At 36.3% G+C, this 15,765-nt stretch overlaps 1 non-coding gene across 1 annotated transcript; it reads left to right on the forward strand.

Annotated features, from left to right (window-relative positions):
* Positions 1 to 4,581: 4,581 nt before the first annotated feature.
* Positions 4,582 to 4,687, forward strand: LOC136170065 (U6 spliceosomal RNA). Its single transcript, XR_010663522.1, has one exon. It is a non-coding gene; the product is annotated as a U6 spliceosomal RNA (small nuclear RNA).
* The last annotated feature ends 11,078 nt before the right edge of the window (positions 4,688 to 15,765 follow it).

Genomic DNA, 15,765 nt, shown 5'->3' on the forward strand with positions numbered 1-15,765 from the left:
AGCTCAAATAACTGGTCGAAATCTGAGGTGACAAGGAAGCAAAGCATGTGGCAAAGGCTACTCTTTAGTGACCATAAGATTTATATAGAATTTCAAGATTGAAAATGTGCAGGAATTACATCTCTATATAAATTCATTGGAAGGACTGATGTTGAAGCTGAAACTCTAGTACTTTGGCCACCTGATGCAAAGAGCTGACTCATTTGAAAAGACCCTGATGCTGGGAAAGATTGAGGGCAGGAGAAGGGGACGACAGTGTATGAGATGGCTAGATGGCATCACTGACTCAATGGGCATAAGTTTGGGTAAACTCCGGGAGTTGGTGATAGACAGGGAGGCCTGCCGTGCTGAAGTCCATAGGGTCACAAAGAGTTGGACACAACTGAGCGACTGAACTGAACTGAATAAAGTCACCAGAATTCCTTATTATGATATTATTTTACATAGTGAAATATCCCTATCATATATCTATCATGATTACATTACCTGCAACTAGAGGGCAATGTAAAGTCATGAGGTAAAACAAGTATTACAAGGCCCTTCCACTATGTCTTTATGTCTGTTCCCCAGTCTCCAATCTGCCTCCATCAAAAAAAAGAAAGAAAGAAAGAAAGAAAACTTAGTCATCAAATATCAGGATTGCTTCTAAACCCAGGAAAGTTTGAGACAAAATATGTGATTGTTTTTCTGTTTTATTATAAAAGTAAACCAGGTATTTTAGATAATAGTTAACTACTGCCTCAGTCTTTAAACCCTTGTCCCTCTTGACCTTTAGAGAAGTATTATGCTAATCATAATTTCTCATATTTACTTTTTTAAGCTCTTCTGCTTCCATCTCTTCCTAAGTACACTGAAGTCCTTCTTACTCTTCATTCTTTGTGCTTACATATCCTTACTGGAAGATCTTAAATTACTTTTAAGATTTTAATAATCATCCATAGGTGAAAAACGGTTTCCCTGATAACTCAGTGGTAGAATATCTGTCTGCTAAAGTAGGAGACATGGGAGTCAGGATTTCAATCTCTGGGTCGGGAAGATCCCTTGGAGGAGGAAATGGCAATCCAAACCAGTATTCTTGCCTGGGAAGCCTCATGGACAGGGCAGCCTAGTGGGCTAAGCCCATGGGGCTACAAAAGTCAGACCCAACTGAGACTGAGCACATTGGTGGTGGATTAGTTGCTAAGTAATGTCTGATTCTTGCAACTCCTTGGACTATAACCTGCTAGGCTCCTCTGTCCATGGGATTCTCCAGGCAAGAATACTGGAGTGGGTTTCCATTTCCTTTTTCCAGGAGATCTTCCCAACTCAGAAATCGAACCTAGGTCTCCTGCATTGCAGGCAGATTTTTTACCAGCTGAGCTGCAAGGGAAACCCCAGGCACATAGGTAAACAAATTCCAAATCACTGTCTAACTATGACTTCTCTCTGACTTTCAGATTTAGAAATCTAAGTATATGTTTTACTCTCCTTACAAAACTATATTGGAGAAAGAAATGGCAACCCACTCCATATTCTTGCCTGGAGAATTCCATGGAGAGGAGTCTGGCAGGCTATAGTTCGTGTAACTCTTAGTGTCACAGAGTTGGACACAACTGATCGACTATAGCTCAGATAACTATAGACATTTTAAAAAACTCAATATGTACACAATTAGACACATTATCTTCTTTTCCAATTTATTCCAGCTTCACCAAGCATAGTATTTTACTTCATGCTGTAGAATTTCTCATTCAATATCTTTCTAGATGCCACTTTCACTATTTCTATCATTCTTGTTAGTCTTAGTTATTTCTAAAATCTGCCCTTTCTTGGCTTTATTATTTCAAGATCTTAGTTGGGTCCTTCCTCACTTCTAGCCAAGAAAAATGTAAAATCTTCTTATCTCAAATGTTTTTCTTAAAATATATCTTGCTTACCATTGATGGATTAGTTAATTCAAAATATACTTGTTAGCTAATTAATATATACCAGATACTGTTAAGGGTGTTGAGATTACAAGAGTATAATAAGAAAGATATGACTCCCTTACCTTCAGTTATTTTTTTTTATGGCAAAGTGATGAAAGAAAAAACATTACAAAACTTAATTAAACAAGGCTACAAATAATAAAATTGTTAATGCTGATAAGTGGTGTGCAGAAAGGAAACAGTGAACTTAAGCTGAAAATAATATGACAAAAGAATTTAATTCCACTTTCAAGAAATACCTTTCATAGGAAGCGACATATAAAGCTACTCTAAAACACGACATAAAGCCAGCCATGGGAAATGTGTGTATGTATGAGGGGGTCTGGTTGTGGTGCTGTAGAGCCTTCCAAGAAGAGGGAACAATATATTCACAGACCACTGGTGGAAAAAAAGTCTGGCATAGTCAAGAAATAAAAAATCAAAATACAAACAACTACCACTGGGTCTACTGTTTTCTCCTGTGTATTACTTTTATATAGCTATCTTAAAAAATGACCACACTCTTGGTGGTTAAATGCAACACCAATTTATTATTTTCAGTTCTCTAGCTTGCAAGACTGACAAGCGTGTCACTGGAAAAAATCAGCCAATGTATTGATGTATTCGTTATTGAAGCCCTAGAGGAGAATTCATTTCCCTGCTTTTTCCAATTTCTAGAGGCTACTTGCATTCTGTGGCTCATGGTCCCTTCTCTACCTTCAAAGCTGGTTCTGTGGTATCAACTGTGATTTCCTTCAGTAGCCTCCTCTCTCTCCCTCTGACTGCTTCTCCTAGTCTGTCTTTCCCATCTACACTTAAGGACCCTAGGATTACATTGAACTCACCAGTACTATCTAAGAGAAACTCCCTTTAAAAAATATATTTATTTATTTTAATTGGAGGATGATCACTTCACAACACTCTGGTGGCCCGTGCCACACATCAACATGGATCAGCCATGGCATAAACTCCCTTTTTAAGGTCAGAAAATTAGCAACCTTATTTATGTTCATAACCTTAATGTGACCAAAATGAAGTTTTTCAGGTTTTATCCAGTAGTTACTGGTGACCCATTGACCATTACAATCTTTTAGAGGAGAGATATAAAAGTTGGGGAAGGGTTTTAGGCAGGGTTGTCTGGCATTAAGTTTACAGAGGAACATTGGAGAAGAGACTGTCCTGATAAAACTACATTTTTTAAAAATTTTTAACAAGAAGATTACATTTTAAATTATTTAAAGTTCACAGTTTAGAGCTCCTAATGTCTTAAATATTTATCTCTCCACCTTAGTACTAGTAAAATGCTAAGGCTTAATAGAAGAATTGATTAGTGAAATTCAATTTACTGGGTTGAATCATCTACTTACTTTCGTGAAGTAACATTTTTTACATGAGACAAATATTTCTCAATTATTGATGTCTATTCATAAATATGAGCTTTCTCTGGTGGCTCAGATAGTAAAGAATCTGCCTATAATACAGGAGACCTGAGTTCAATTACTGGGTTGGAAAGATCCCCTGGAGAAGGGAAAGGCTACCAACTCCATTATTTTTGCCTGAAAAACTCAATGAACCAAAGAGCCTGGTGGGCTACAGACCATGGGTTGTAAAGAATCAGACATGACTAAACAACTAACACTTTCACTTTTTCACTTTCCTATTCTAAATATTGCATCCATTATTTCTGCATGCATTTTGCATAGCAAGTTATACAGACATATCTTGGCTATGGAGGGTCTTGTTAATTAACTAGTATGTTCATGTGTACTCCGTCACTTCAGTCGTGTCTGACTCTTTGTAAGCCAAGGACTGTAACCCAACAGGTTCCTCTCTCCACGGAATTTTCCAGGCAAGAACACTGAAGTGAGTGGCCATTTCCTCCTCCGAGGGATCTTCCCAACCCACTGACCGAACATGTGTCTCGATCGAACATGGCTTTTGCATTGGCAGTTGGATTCTTTACCAATTGAGCCCCTTAATTATTTGGCAATGAAGATAATACAAGGTACTGTATTAACTCAGGGTTTTTGCAGACAATGCTCTACTAGATACATTCAAGTTCGAAGTGCTGTGTTCAGGTTTGAAGATAACACTCCAGATAGTGTCCACTCAACATAAACACAGTGGGTCCAGATCTCCTACTTTCTCATTGCAGTGCCTCCATTAATGAGGCCTCTATTAATACAAACTTTGCACAAGAAGGTGATCTAGTAAAAGAACTTAGAAAGCACATCATGTGAGAAGGAGCACAAGGAAATGAAGGTAATATGTTTGAAAAGAAAAACTGAAGAGGATATTGGCTGTGGCATTTTAAAATATCTAAAATCCTATCAAATGGAAGAGAAAATGAAATAATCTAATGGGTGAGTTGTAAAAAGGAAGCAAGTTTAGGTACAGTTTGAGGAAGATAGGTCTGTGCTATCTAAGAGTGAAACAGGCTGTTTCAGTTCAAAAACAAAATGAAGTAAAACAAAACAAATCACTATCTGTTGGAAAGATACTATCATTGGTTCAGAAACTGGAATGGATGACCCACAGAATTATTTCCAACTCTATGCTATATTGCATGCAAATTATTCTAGCTACCACATCTATAGAGTAAGGAAAACTTTGGTTCTCTAATTACTAAATTCTAGTGCTCACTTCAGCAGCACATATACTAAAATTGGAATGATACAGAGAAGATTAGCATGCTCCTGTGCAAGGATGATACGCAAATTCATGAAGCGTTCCATATTTGTCAAATAACACACAAAGGGATTCCCATAAGGATAACAGCTGATCTATCAATAGAAACTCTTCAAGCCAGAAGGGAATGGCAGGACATACTTAAGGTAATGAAAGAGAATAATCTACAACTCAGATTACTGTACTCAGCAAGGATCTCATTCAGATATGAAGGAGAAGTCAAAAGCTTTACAGACAAGCAAAAGCTGAGAGAATTCAGCACCACCAAACCAGCTCTTCAACAAATACTAAAGGACCATCTCTAGACAGAAAACACAGAAAGCTTGTATAAATGCGAACCCAAAACAACAAAGTAAATGGCAATGGGACCATACTTATCAATAATTACCTTAAATGTAAATGGGTTGAATGCCCCAACCAAAAGACAAAGACTGGCTGAATGGATACAAAAACAAGACCCCTATATATGCTGTCTACAAGAGACCCACCTCAAAACAAGGGAAACACAGACTGAAAGTGAAGGGCTGGGAAAAAAATATTTCACACAAATGGAGACCAAAAGAAAGCAGGCGTCGCAATACTCATATCAGATAAAATAGACTTTCAAATAAAGGCTATGAAAGAGACAAAGAAGGACACTACATAAAGATCAAAGGATCAATCCAAGAAGAAGATATAATAATTATAAATATATATGCATCCAAATAGGACCACCGCAATATGTAAGACAAACGCTACTGAGTATGAAAGGGGAAATTAACAAAAACACAATAATAGTGGGAGACTTTAATACCCCACTCACACCTATGGATAGATCAACTAAACAGAAAATTAACAAGGAAACACAAACTTTAAGTGACACAATGGACCAGCTAGACCTAATTGATATCTATAGGACATTTCACCCCAAAACAATCAATTTCACCTTTTTCTCAAGTGCACACAGAACCTTCTCCAGAATAGATCATATCCTGGGCCATAAATCTAGCCTTCGTAAATTCAAAAAAATTGAAATCATTCCAGTCATCTTTTCTGACCACAATGCAGTAAGACTAGATCTCAATTGCAGGGAAAAAAAAAAAAAAAACTATTAAAAATTCAAGCATATGGAGGCTAAATAACACGTTTCTGCATAACCAACAAATCATAGAAGAAATAAAAAAAGAAATCAAAATATGCATAGAAATGAGTGAAAATGAAAACACAACAACCCAAAACCTATGGGACACTGTAAAAGCAGTGCTAAGGGGAAGGTTCATAGCATTACAGGCTTACATCAAGAAACAAGAAAAAAGTCAAATAAATAACCGAGCTCTACACCTAAAGTAACTAGAGAAAGAAGAAATGAAGAACCCCAGGGTTAGTAGAAGGAAAGAAATCTTAAAAATTAGGGCAGAAATAAATGCAAAAGAAACAAAAAAGACCATAGCAAAAATCAACAAAGCTAAAAGCTGGTTTTTTGAAAAGATAAACAAAATTGACAAACCGTTAGCCAGACTTATTAGGAAACAAAGGGATAAGAATCAAATCAACAATTTAGAAATGAAAATGGAGAGATTACAACAGACAACACTGAAATACAAAGGATCATAAGAGACTACTACCAGCAGCTCTATGCCAATAAAATGGACAACTTGGAAGAAATGGAAAAATTCCTAGAAAAGTATAACTTTCTGAAACTGAACCAGGAAGAAATAGAAGATCTTAGCAGACCCATCACAAGCACGGAAATTGAAGCTGTAATCAGAAATCTTCCAGCAAACAAAAGCCCAGGACCAGATGGCTTCAGAGCTGAATTCTACCAAAAATTTAGAGAAGAGCTAACATTTGTCTTACTCAAACTCTCCAAGAAAATTGCAGAAGAAGGTAAATTTCCAAACTCGTTCTATGAGGCCAACATCACCCTAATTCCAAAACCAGACAAAGATGCCACAAAAAAGAAAACTACAGGCCAATATCACTGATGAACATAGATGCAAAAATCCTTAACAAAATTCTAGCAAACAGAATCCAACAACATATTAAAAAGATGATACATCATAACCAAGTGGGCTTTATCCCAGGAATGCAAGGATTCTTTAATATCCACAAATCAATCAATGTAATACACCACATTAACAAATTGAAAGATAAAAACCATATGATTATCTCAATAGGTGCAGAAAAAGCCTTTGACAAAATTCAACATCCATTTATGATTAAAACTCTTCAGACAGCAGGAATAGAAGGAACATACCTCAACATAATGAAAGCTATATATGACAAACCCTCAGCAAACATTATCCTCAATGGTGAAAAACTGAAAGTATTTCCCCTAAAATCAGAAACAAGACAAGGGTGTCCACCCTCACCACTACTATTCAACATAGTTTTGGAAGTTTTGGCCACAGCAATCAGAGAAGAAAAAGAAATAAAAGGAATCCAGATGGGAAAAGAAGAAGTGAAACTCTCACTGTTGGCAGATGACGTGATCCTCGACATAGAAAACCCTAAAGACTCCACCAGAAAATTACTAGAGCTAATAAATGAATTTAGTAAAGTTGCAGGATATAAAATTAACACACAGAAATCCCTTGCATTCCTATACACTAACAATGAGAAAACAGAAAGAGAAATTAAGGAAACAATACCATTCATCATTGCAACAAAAAGAATAAAATACTTAGGAGTATATCTACCTAAAGAAACAAAAGACCTATATATAGAAAACTGTAAAACACCGAAGAAGGAAATCAAAGGGGACACAAACAGATGGAGACACATACCGTGTTCATGGATTGGAAGAATCCATATTGTCAAAATGGCTATACTACCCAAAGCAATCTATAGATTCAATGCAATCCCTATCAAGTTACCAATGGTATTCTTCACAGAACTAAAACAAATAATTTCACAATTTGTATGGAAATATAAAAAACCTCGAATAGCCAAAGCAATCTTGAGAAAGAAGAATGGAACTGGAGGAATCAACCTGCCTGACTTCAGGTTCTACTACAAATCCACAGTCATCAAGACAGTATGGTACTGGCACAAAGACAGAAATACAGATCAATGGAAAAAAATAGAAAGCCTAGAGATAAATCCACATACCTGTGGACACCTTATCTTTGACAAAGGAGGCAAGAATAAACAATGGAAAAAAGACAACCTCTCTAACAAGTGGTGCTGGGAAAACTGGTCAACCACTTTTAAAAGAATGAAACTGGAACACTTTCTAACACCATGCACAAAAATCAACTCAAAATGGAATAAAGATCTAAATGTAAGACCAGAAACTATTAAACTCCTTGAGGAGAATATAGGCAAAACACTCTGCGACATAAATCACAGCAGGATCCTCTATGACCCACTTCCAATAATATTGGAAATAAAAGCAAAAATAAACAAATGGGACCTAATTAAAATTAAAAGCTTTTGCACAACAAAGGAAACTATAAGCAAGGTGAAAAGACAGTCTTCAGAATGGAAGAAAATAATAGCAAATGAAGAAACAGACAAAGGATTAATCTCAAAAATATACAAGGAACTCCTGCAGCTCAATTCCAGAAAAATAATTGACCCAATCAAAAAATGGGCCAAAGATCTAAACAGACATTTCTCCAAAGAAGATATACAGATGGCTAACAAACACATGGAAAGATGCTCAACATCACTCATTATCAGAGAAATGCAAATTAAAACCTCAATGAGGTACCATTACACGCCAGTCAGAATGGCTGCTATTCAAAAGTCTACAAGCAATAAATGCTGGAGAGGGTGTGGAGAAAAGGGAACCCTCTTACACTGTTGGTGGGAATGCAAACTAGTACAGCCACTATGGAGAACAGTGTGGAGATTCCTTAAAACACTGGAAATAGAACTGTCATATGACCCAGCAATCCCACTCCTGGGCATACACACCAGGGAAACCAGATCTGAAAGAGATACATGTACCCCAATGTTCATCGCAGCACTGTTTATAATAGCCAGGTCATGGAAGCAACCTAGATGCCCATCAGCAGACAAATGGATAAGGAAGCTGTGGTACATATACACTCTGGAATATTACTCAGCCATAAAAAGAATTCATTTGAATCAGTTCTAATGAGATGGATGAAACTGGAGCCCATCATACAGAGTGAAGTAAGCCAGAAAGATAAAGACCAATACGGTATACTAACGCATATATATGGAATTTAAAAAGATGGTAACAATAACCCTATATGCAAACAGAAAGAGATACAGATGTACAGAACAGACTTTTAGACTCTGTGGGAGAAGGCAAATGTTCAGAGAGAACAGCATTGAAACAAGTATACTATCAAGGGTGAAACAGACCACCAGCCCAGGTTGGATGCATGAGACAAGTGCTCAGGGCTGGTGCACTGGGAAGACCCAGAGGGATGGGATGGAAAGGGAGGTGGGAGGGGGGATCGGGATGGGGAATACATGCAAATCCATGACTGATTCATGTCAATGTATGGCAAAAACCACTACAATATTATAAAGTAATTAGCCTCCAACTAATAAAAATAAATGGAAAAAATTAATAATAATAATTACTAAATTCTAAATTTCTCAACAAATGAACATAAAGATTGACATTATCTTAAAATTGTTAAATCAGAAGCAGCTGATTTTATGTTGATGTTACATCATACTACAGGCTGAAATCCAGTGAATTGCTGAACTTGGCAATCTTTCCTACTGTGGTTATTTAAGAAACAGAATCAGAAATATCTAACAAAACATGAATGACAATGAATGTACAGTATTATAAATTATTTTTCCCTAGAGAATAGAAATTGATTTCCCCAAACTAAGGATATCTGATGCTTCCTGTTGCAATAGAAAATTGAGGACATGTGATACACCACAAAACTATTTTATAGGCTACCAAATTCAAAGAAATAAGTAAAATATATTATGTGTGTGTATATATATATATATATTCATATATATATGTTCATTATTGAAGGGTCACAGTTTAATTTCTGAAACAGAAGAGAATGATGAGCCATATTTCTTTGAAGCATGCCTACTTGACTGAATAGATCTTGATAAATTTTGACTGAATTTTAGTCTATTTTCAAGTTTGCTTGAGCGTTTTTAATTTATTAAATGTAATACCATAAAAATAGTTACTTTCATATAATGCTGACAGGACTGTAAATTGGTACAAACTTTCCAAAGGGCAGTTTGATAATATATTTCAAAAGTCTTAAGTATTTGACAACCCACGGCCACCTTTTAAGATTAATCATGAGAAAAAAACATGAATATGGGCAAGGATGTAGATACAAGGCTTTTCATTGCAGCAAAGCCTAAAGACTGAAAAATAGAAACAATTTACATATCTAAAATTAAAGGTTTATACTTCCATAAAATGAGATGGAATATAATCAATCAATTTATTGTAGATTGAGGTTTAATAACATGGGCTATTATTTATAATAATTATAAATATACATATGTTATAAAGCAAAATTTATAGTTCTAACTAATTTTATTAAAGAATAATTAAACATAGTGTTAATAGTGATTATTTCTGTGTGTAAATTTTACTTAAAGATTTCATATTGTCTTATTTGGCTAATTTTTAAAAAATGTTCAATGTATAATGTGATTCTAACAACAACATAGTAAGTTAATTTTTTATCTGTTAGTTAACAATTGCTTACAACTATACCTGAAATTTAATGAATATAACAATAAATTCCGATGACTCATTGTGTGATAACAGAGTTAGACCACTTGTATTAAGTAAACAACCAGAAGGTGTTAAGTTAAAATAGTAAAACTGATTACCTTTTAAACTTTTTCTTACTTTCTAACTTAGAGCATGTCTTATAGTTTTATTTATTATAAAATAGATATCAACAACTACATATTAATACACACGTATGCATGTACTATGTTGATTGTGTCAGGGAAAAAATGTTGACAGCTAAATATAAACATGAAATAAAACAAATTAGCAAAAGCATGGCATAAAGACAAATTAGCAAACACTGCAAGGTTATAATAAAATTTATAATTTTCTGGATCTTGGAAACTATTTGCTACTCATCAAGTAAAGACATACTCTTTCATATGTAGATAACTCTGGTTCATTGACATCATTATTTTATCTTCCCAAGATAAACTAAAAATAAAATAGTATTGAAAATAACTCATGTCTAAATTCATTAATGGTGATTGCAGCCATGAAATTAAAAGACGCTTACTCCTTGGAAGGAAAGTTATGACCAACCTAGATAGCATATTAAAAAGCAGACACATTACTTTGCCAACAAAGGTCCATTTAGTCAAGGCTATGGTTTTTCCAGTGGTCATGTATGGGTGTGAGAGTTGGACTGTGAAGAAAGCTGAACACTGAAGAATTGATGCTTTTGAACTGTCGTGTTGGAGAAGACTCTTGAGAGTCCCTTGGACTGCAAGGTGATCCAACCAGTCCACCCTAAAGGAGATCGATCAGTCCTGGGTGTTCATTGGGTGGACTGATGCTGAGGCTGAAACTCCAATACTTTGGCCACTTCATGTGAAGAATTGACTCTTTGGAAAAAACCCTGATGCTGGGAGGGGTTGTGGGCAGGAGGAGAAGGGGACAACAGAGGATGAGATGGCTGGATGGCATCACCAACTCGACGGACATGAGTTTGAGTAAACTCCGGTAGTTGGTGATGGACAGGGAGGCCCGGCATGCTTCAATTCATGGGGTCATAAAGAGTCGGACACGACTGAGTGACTGAACTGAACTGAACTGAAATCCATTAGATGTCTTTATATAACTTTCCAATACAACTGATTATTCAGGGAGCCCTAATTTCTTTCCTGCAAAAATGCCTTGGAAAGACAAGTTATGCAGTGTGAGCTAAGTATATTCACATATGGCACCATTTTGTAAAGATCATTAAGCCAGGTAGATTCTCTTACACAAAAACAGCTACTATGTATTTCCTTCAAAAGTGTGCATTTGTGCAACAACTGGAACATGGGATTTCTATTACATTTAATGAAATGTACTTAAATCAGTGAAGGAATCAGACACCTTCACTCCTGATTTCTTTTAAAGACTTTTGTAAATAAATAAGGGCTTCTCAGATGGCTCAGTGGTAAAGAATCCACCTCAAAGCAGGTCCAGTTTCTGGGTTGGAAAGATTCCCCTGGAGGAGGGCATGGCAACCTATTCTAGTATTCTTGCCTGGAGAAGTCCATGGACAGAAGAGACTGGAGGGCTACAGTCCATAGCACTGCAAAGAGTTGGACACGACTGAAGTGACTTAGCACACATGCATGTATGCAAATAAACTATATGTCATTTTTGGACTGAGTGAGATTTAGCCATATGTATTTCCAGAAGGAAAAAAGAGCTTGAAACAGTCTTGTGATTTCAGATGCAAAAATACAAATTATTATACAATAAATAGAAAGGCATTTCTTTAACATTTTCCCATGAGGATATAATCAGAAGGAAAAATACTTTAATAAAGGGAAAAAACACTTGACAAAGTCAAGTGTATAAAATGAGATTATGTTAAAATGCATCATTATCATGCAACCATTTAACATCAAGTGTGTTATTGAAGTTGAATCATTGAATGGGAAAATATTATGAAAAGCACTCAATGCAAATAGAGAGAAGTCATTTTAAAATATTTATGAGCTGCTCTTCATAAAATTTTGCTCAATACATTAAATAAGAAAATTTTATGCCAAGAAGAGTTTGTATTTTAGGAAATCTTTCTATTATTCTTCAATATAAAATATATACTTAGATCGCCATAGATGAGAAATCCTTTGCATACCAACTAGTTACTAAACTCTAAAAATATTCCTGTTGCCATTCTCAAAAAAAAAAAAAAAAAAAGTAAAGCATTGCACTTGATTCTGCTGATATATTATATTATTTTAAATCATCTGGTTGTCATAGAATTAGAAAACATAGTAGGATAGATGGTTTAGAAATAGCTCATTTCATTTTCAGGCATTTAAGGTAAATAATTTCTCCCATTCATGTAGATTCTAGTTGAATATCTGTATCTAAACAGAAATCTTTTTTAAATGAATGTTTTATGGAGAAGCATCACATTTTTTTTTTCAAAAAACATATCAATGAGTCCTGTTCTTATTCATAAACATGTCTTTAAGATTTCCTTTCTTACACCTTTTCTTAATACCTATTTTGAAACGGATAGTCTTTTAGTTAACATATCAAACAGAACTCTTAGTGGTCCCTCTTTTCCTCCACCTAGTTCTCATATCGGAGAAGGCAATGGCAGCCCACTCCAGTACTCTTGCCTGGAAAATCCCATGGACGGAGAAGCCTGGTAGGCTGCAGTCCATGGGGTCGCTAGGAGTCGGACACGACTGAGCGACTTCACTTTCATTTTTCACTTTCACACACTGGAGAAGGAAATGGCAACCCACTCCAGTGTTCTTGCCTAGAGAATCCCAGGGACGGCGGAGCCTGATGATCTGCTGTCTATGGGGTTGCCCAGGGTCGGACACGACTGAAGCGACTTAGCAGCAGCAGCAGCAGTCCTCATATCAGCAAATCTGATATTCACCCGGGTGCTCCCCCAAACCAAGAAATGATCCTTTGTTTCTCTTTTCTTCAAGTCCCCCTCCCTCAGCAGCTGATCTGCCAAATGCATTTTTCATGACTCACTTCTCTCCATCTGTATCGTACTACCCTTGTTTAGATTATTTGTATCACTGATCCAAACGATTAGCTACTCTCTTCATCACAAGCCTCCTGACGGGCCTCCCGACGGGCCCCCCTCTTCTCTGAACTCCAGTCCACACTCCAGTAGCTAAAATCATCTTACTTATGATATCTATTAGGACATGGCGTTTGCCTAATGCTCTGATACTTTTATGCTGGATTAGGAAACAAAACAAAACAAAGCAAGCATCAGAAATCCCTTAAAATCTCTAAGAGGGTCTTCTCAGACCCCATGGACTGTAGCCTACCAGGCTCCTCCGTCCGTGGGATTCTCCAAGCAAGGATACTGGAATGGGTTGCCAGTTCCATCTTTCAGGGATCTTCCCGACCAGGGATGGAACCCGGCTCTCCCGCATTGCGGGCAGACGCTTTACCGTCTGAGCCATCAGAATAGCCCACCAACAGCTAGCTTCTCCTAACTTCTTTAAAGAAAAGTCGGAGAGTCAGCTATGACCGAGCAACTGAACAACAAACTTCTTTACTGCCAGCAGGGACCACTTCCCTGTTCTCTGTACTCCAAAGCTCAAACATGTCGACCTATTCGCTTCAGGGTCTTTGGTCTCACTGCTGCCTTCCCCCTCTCTTAGACATTCTCATCGCGGCTTCCTTCCGGTCATTCACATCTCAAGTCAAATGTCACTTTCTCAGGGACCTTCTCTGCTCCCCTTGCAGTAAATTTCCAACCTCCAACCGAGTTACTACATAACAGCATCCCATTTTATTTCAACGATTCTGTGAAACTTAAAAGTTAAGTTTTAAGAAACTTAAAAAAGTATATTTCATGGCTCACTTGATTTGGGCTTCATTTCCTGTTTTAGAACTTTAGCTTTATTTAATGTTGTTCCTTTAGACCTATACTCAGACAAAATAAGTGTTTGATGAGATATATAGCTGAATAAGGTAATTAACCCCATGAAAGAAAACATCAATTTTTAAATGAGAGATGTAAGATTTCTTCTTTTATAAAGCTTATCACGTACTTAATGAATTAGTTTGAAACATTAAAGTCATCTTATAAAATTTATTTTTGCATATTTTGAAGCTTTATCTTTTCAAACTTGTGTGGGTTACTTTCTTCTTTTGGACTTGAAATCTTCAGTAGATACAGCAGTATATTTTCATTTTCATGCATCTTTTTACTTTAATTTTATTATTAATCTTTCATAGTGTACTCTTTATTGCTCTGTCAATTAAACCATTCTTGTCATCATGTAGATCTGCATGTTTACATTATAGTACATGTACATGCTGGCATTTCCCAATCAAATATTGCTTCTCTAATTGCCAGCATTATAAGTCACAGACCTAACTTCTACTATATGAGAGAATGTTTTAATAAAACACTTATATTTTATTCTGTGCCTTATTACATGCTATGAGAATTGTGACAAGAAAATGCATTAGGAAGCATATATCAGCAAATCTCAATTTGTGTCACAAGACTGTATGCCCATATGAAGCTTCATTGCCTTCCTAGAAGATGGTTCTGATGTCAACTCTAAGAATACTTTCTGATACTTCAGTGTCTGACCTATTGTACCTTTTATAAGTCTGAAAATCTTATGTTCATGTCACAAGATTATGAACTATTTGTATATGACATATTAAATATTGTTATATGGCACAAATCAAATGAACTTCAAAGTCTAGATTAAGAACAAAGCTTGGTAAGCATGCAATGCTTATCATGACTAAGAAGGCTAGGAAAGTAAAGTATTAGGTTAAGTTTACAGTGAAATATAGTCTCTCCAAATGTGATATTATAAAAATTATGTTTATATGTCTGCCTCCAGATATCTCTCCTATTTCCAGACTTAATGAAACCAGACGTTGTCATTTGGTTGTATTATTATTATTATTTAGGTCTTACCACCAGGTGTGATCTCAGCAGTGTCATGGATAAGCTTAGACACATTGGGTTAAATTGACAGTGTTTTAGCCAATTTTTTTTTTTTTTTGAATTTCCAAGGCACTCTGCTTTATATATAGCTGTTGGCAGTTTTATGGGATTTTCCCCAATGGCTCAGTGGTAAAGAATCTGCCTGCAATTTAACAGATGCAGGAACTGGGGTTCAATCCCTGTGTCAGGAAGATCCCCTGGAGAAGGAAATGGCAACCCACTCCAGTATTCTTTTTTTTTTTTTTTTCAAGTAAAAATTTTTTTTTTTTTTTAATTTTATTTTATTAGTTGGAGGCCAATTACTTCACAACATTTCAGTGGGTTTTGTCATACATTGACACGAATCAGCCAATGAGTTACACGTATTCCCCATCCCGATCCCCCCTCCCACCTCCCTCTCCACCCGACTCCTCTGGGTCCTCCCAGTGCACCAGGCCCGAGCATTCGTCTCATGCATCCCACCTGGGCTAGTGATCTGATTCACCATAGATAATATACATGCTGTTCTTTTGAAACATCCCACC

This window comes from Muntiacus reevesi, chromosome 5 (genome assembly GCF_963930625.1).
Source record: "Muntiacus reevesi chromosome 5, mMunRee1.1, whole genome shotgun sequence".
Classification (NCBI taxonomy): Eukaryota; Metazoa; Chordata; class Mammalia; order Artiodactyla; family Cervidae; genus Muntiacus; species Muntiacus reevesi.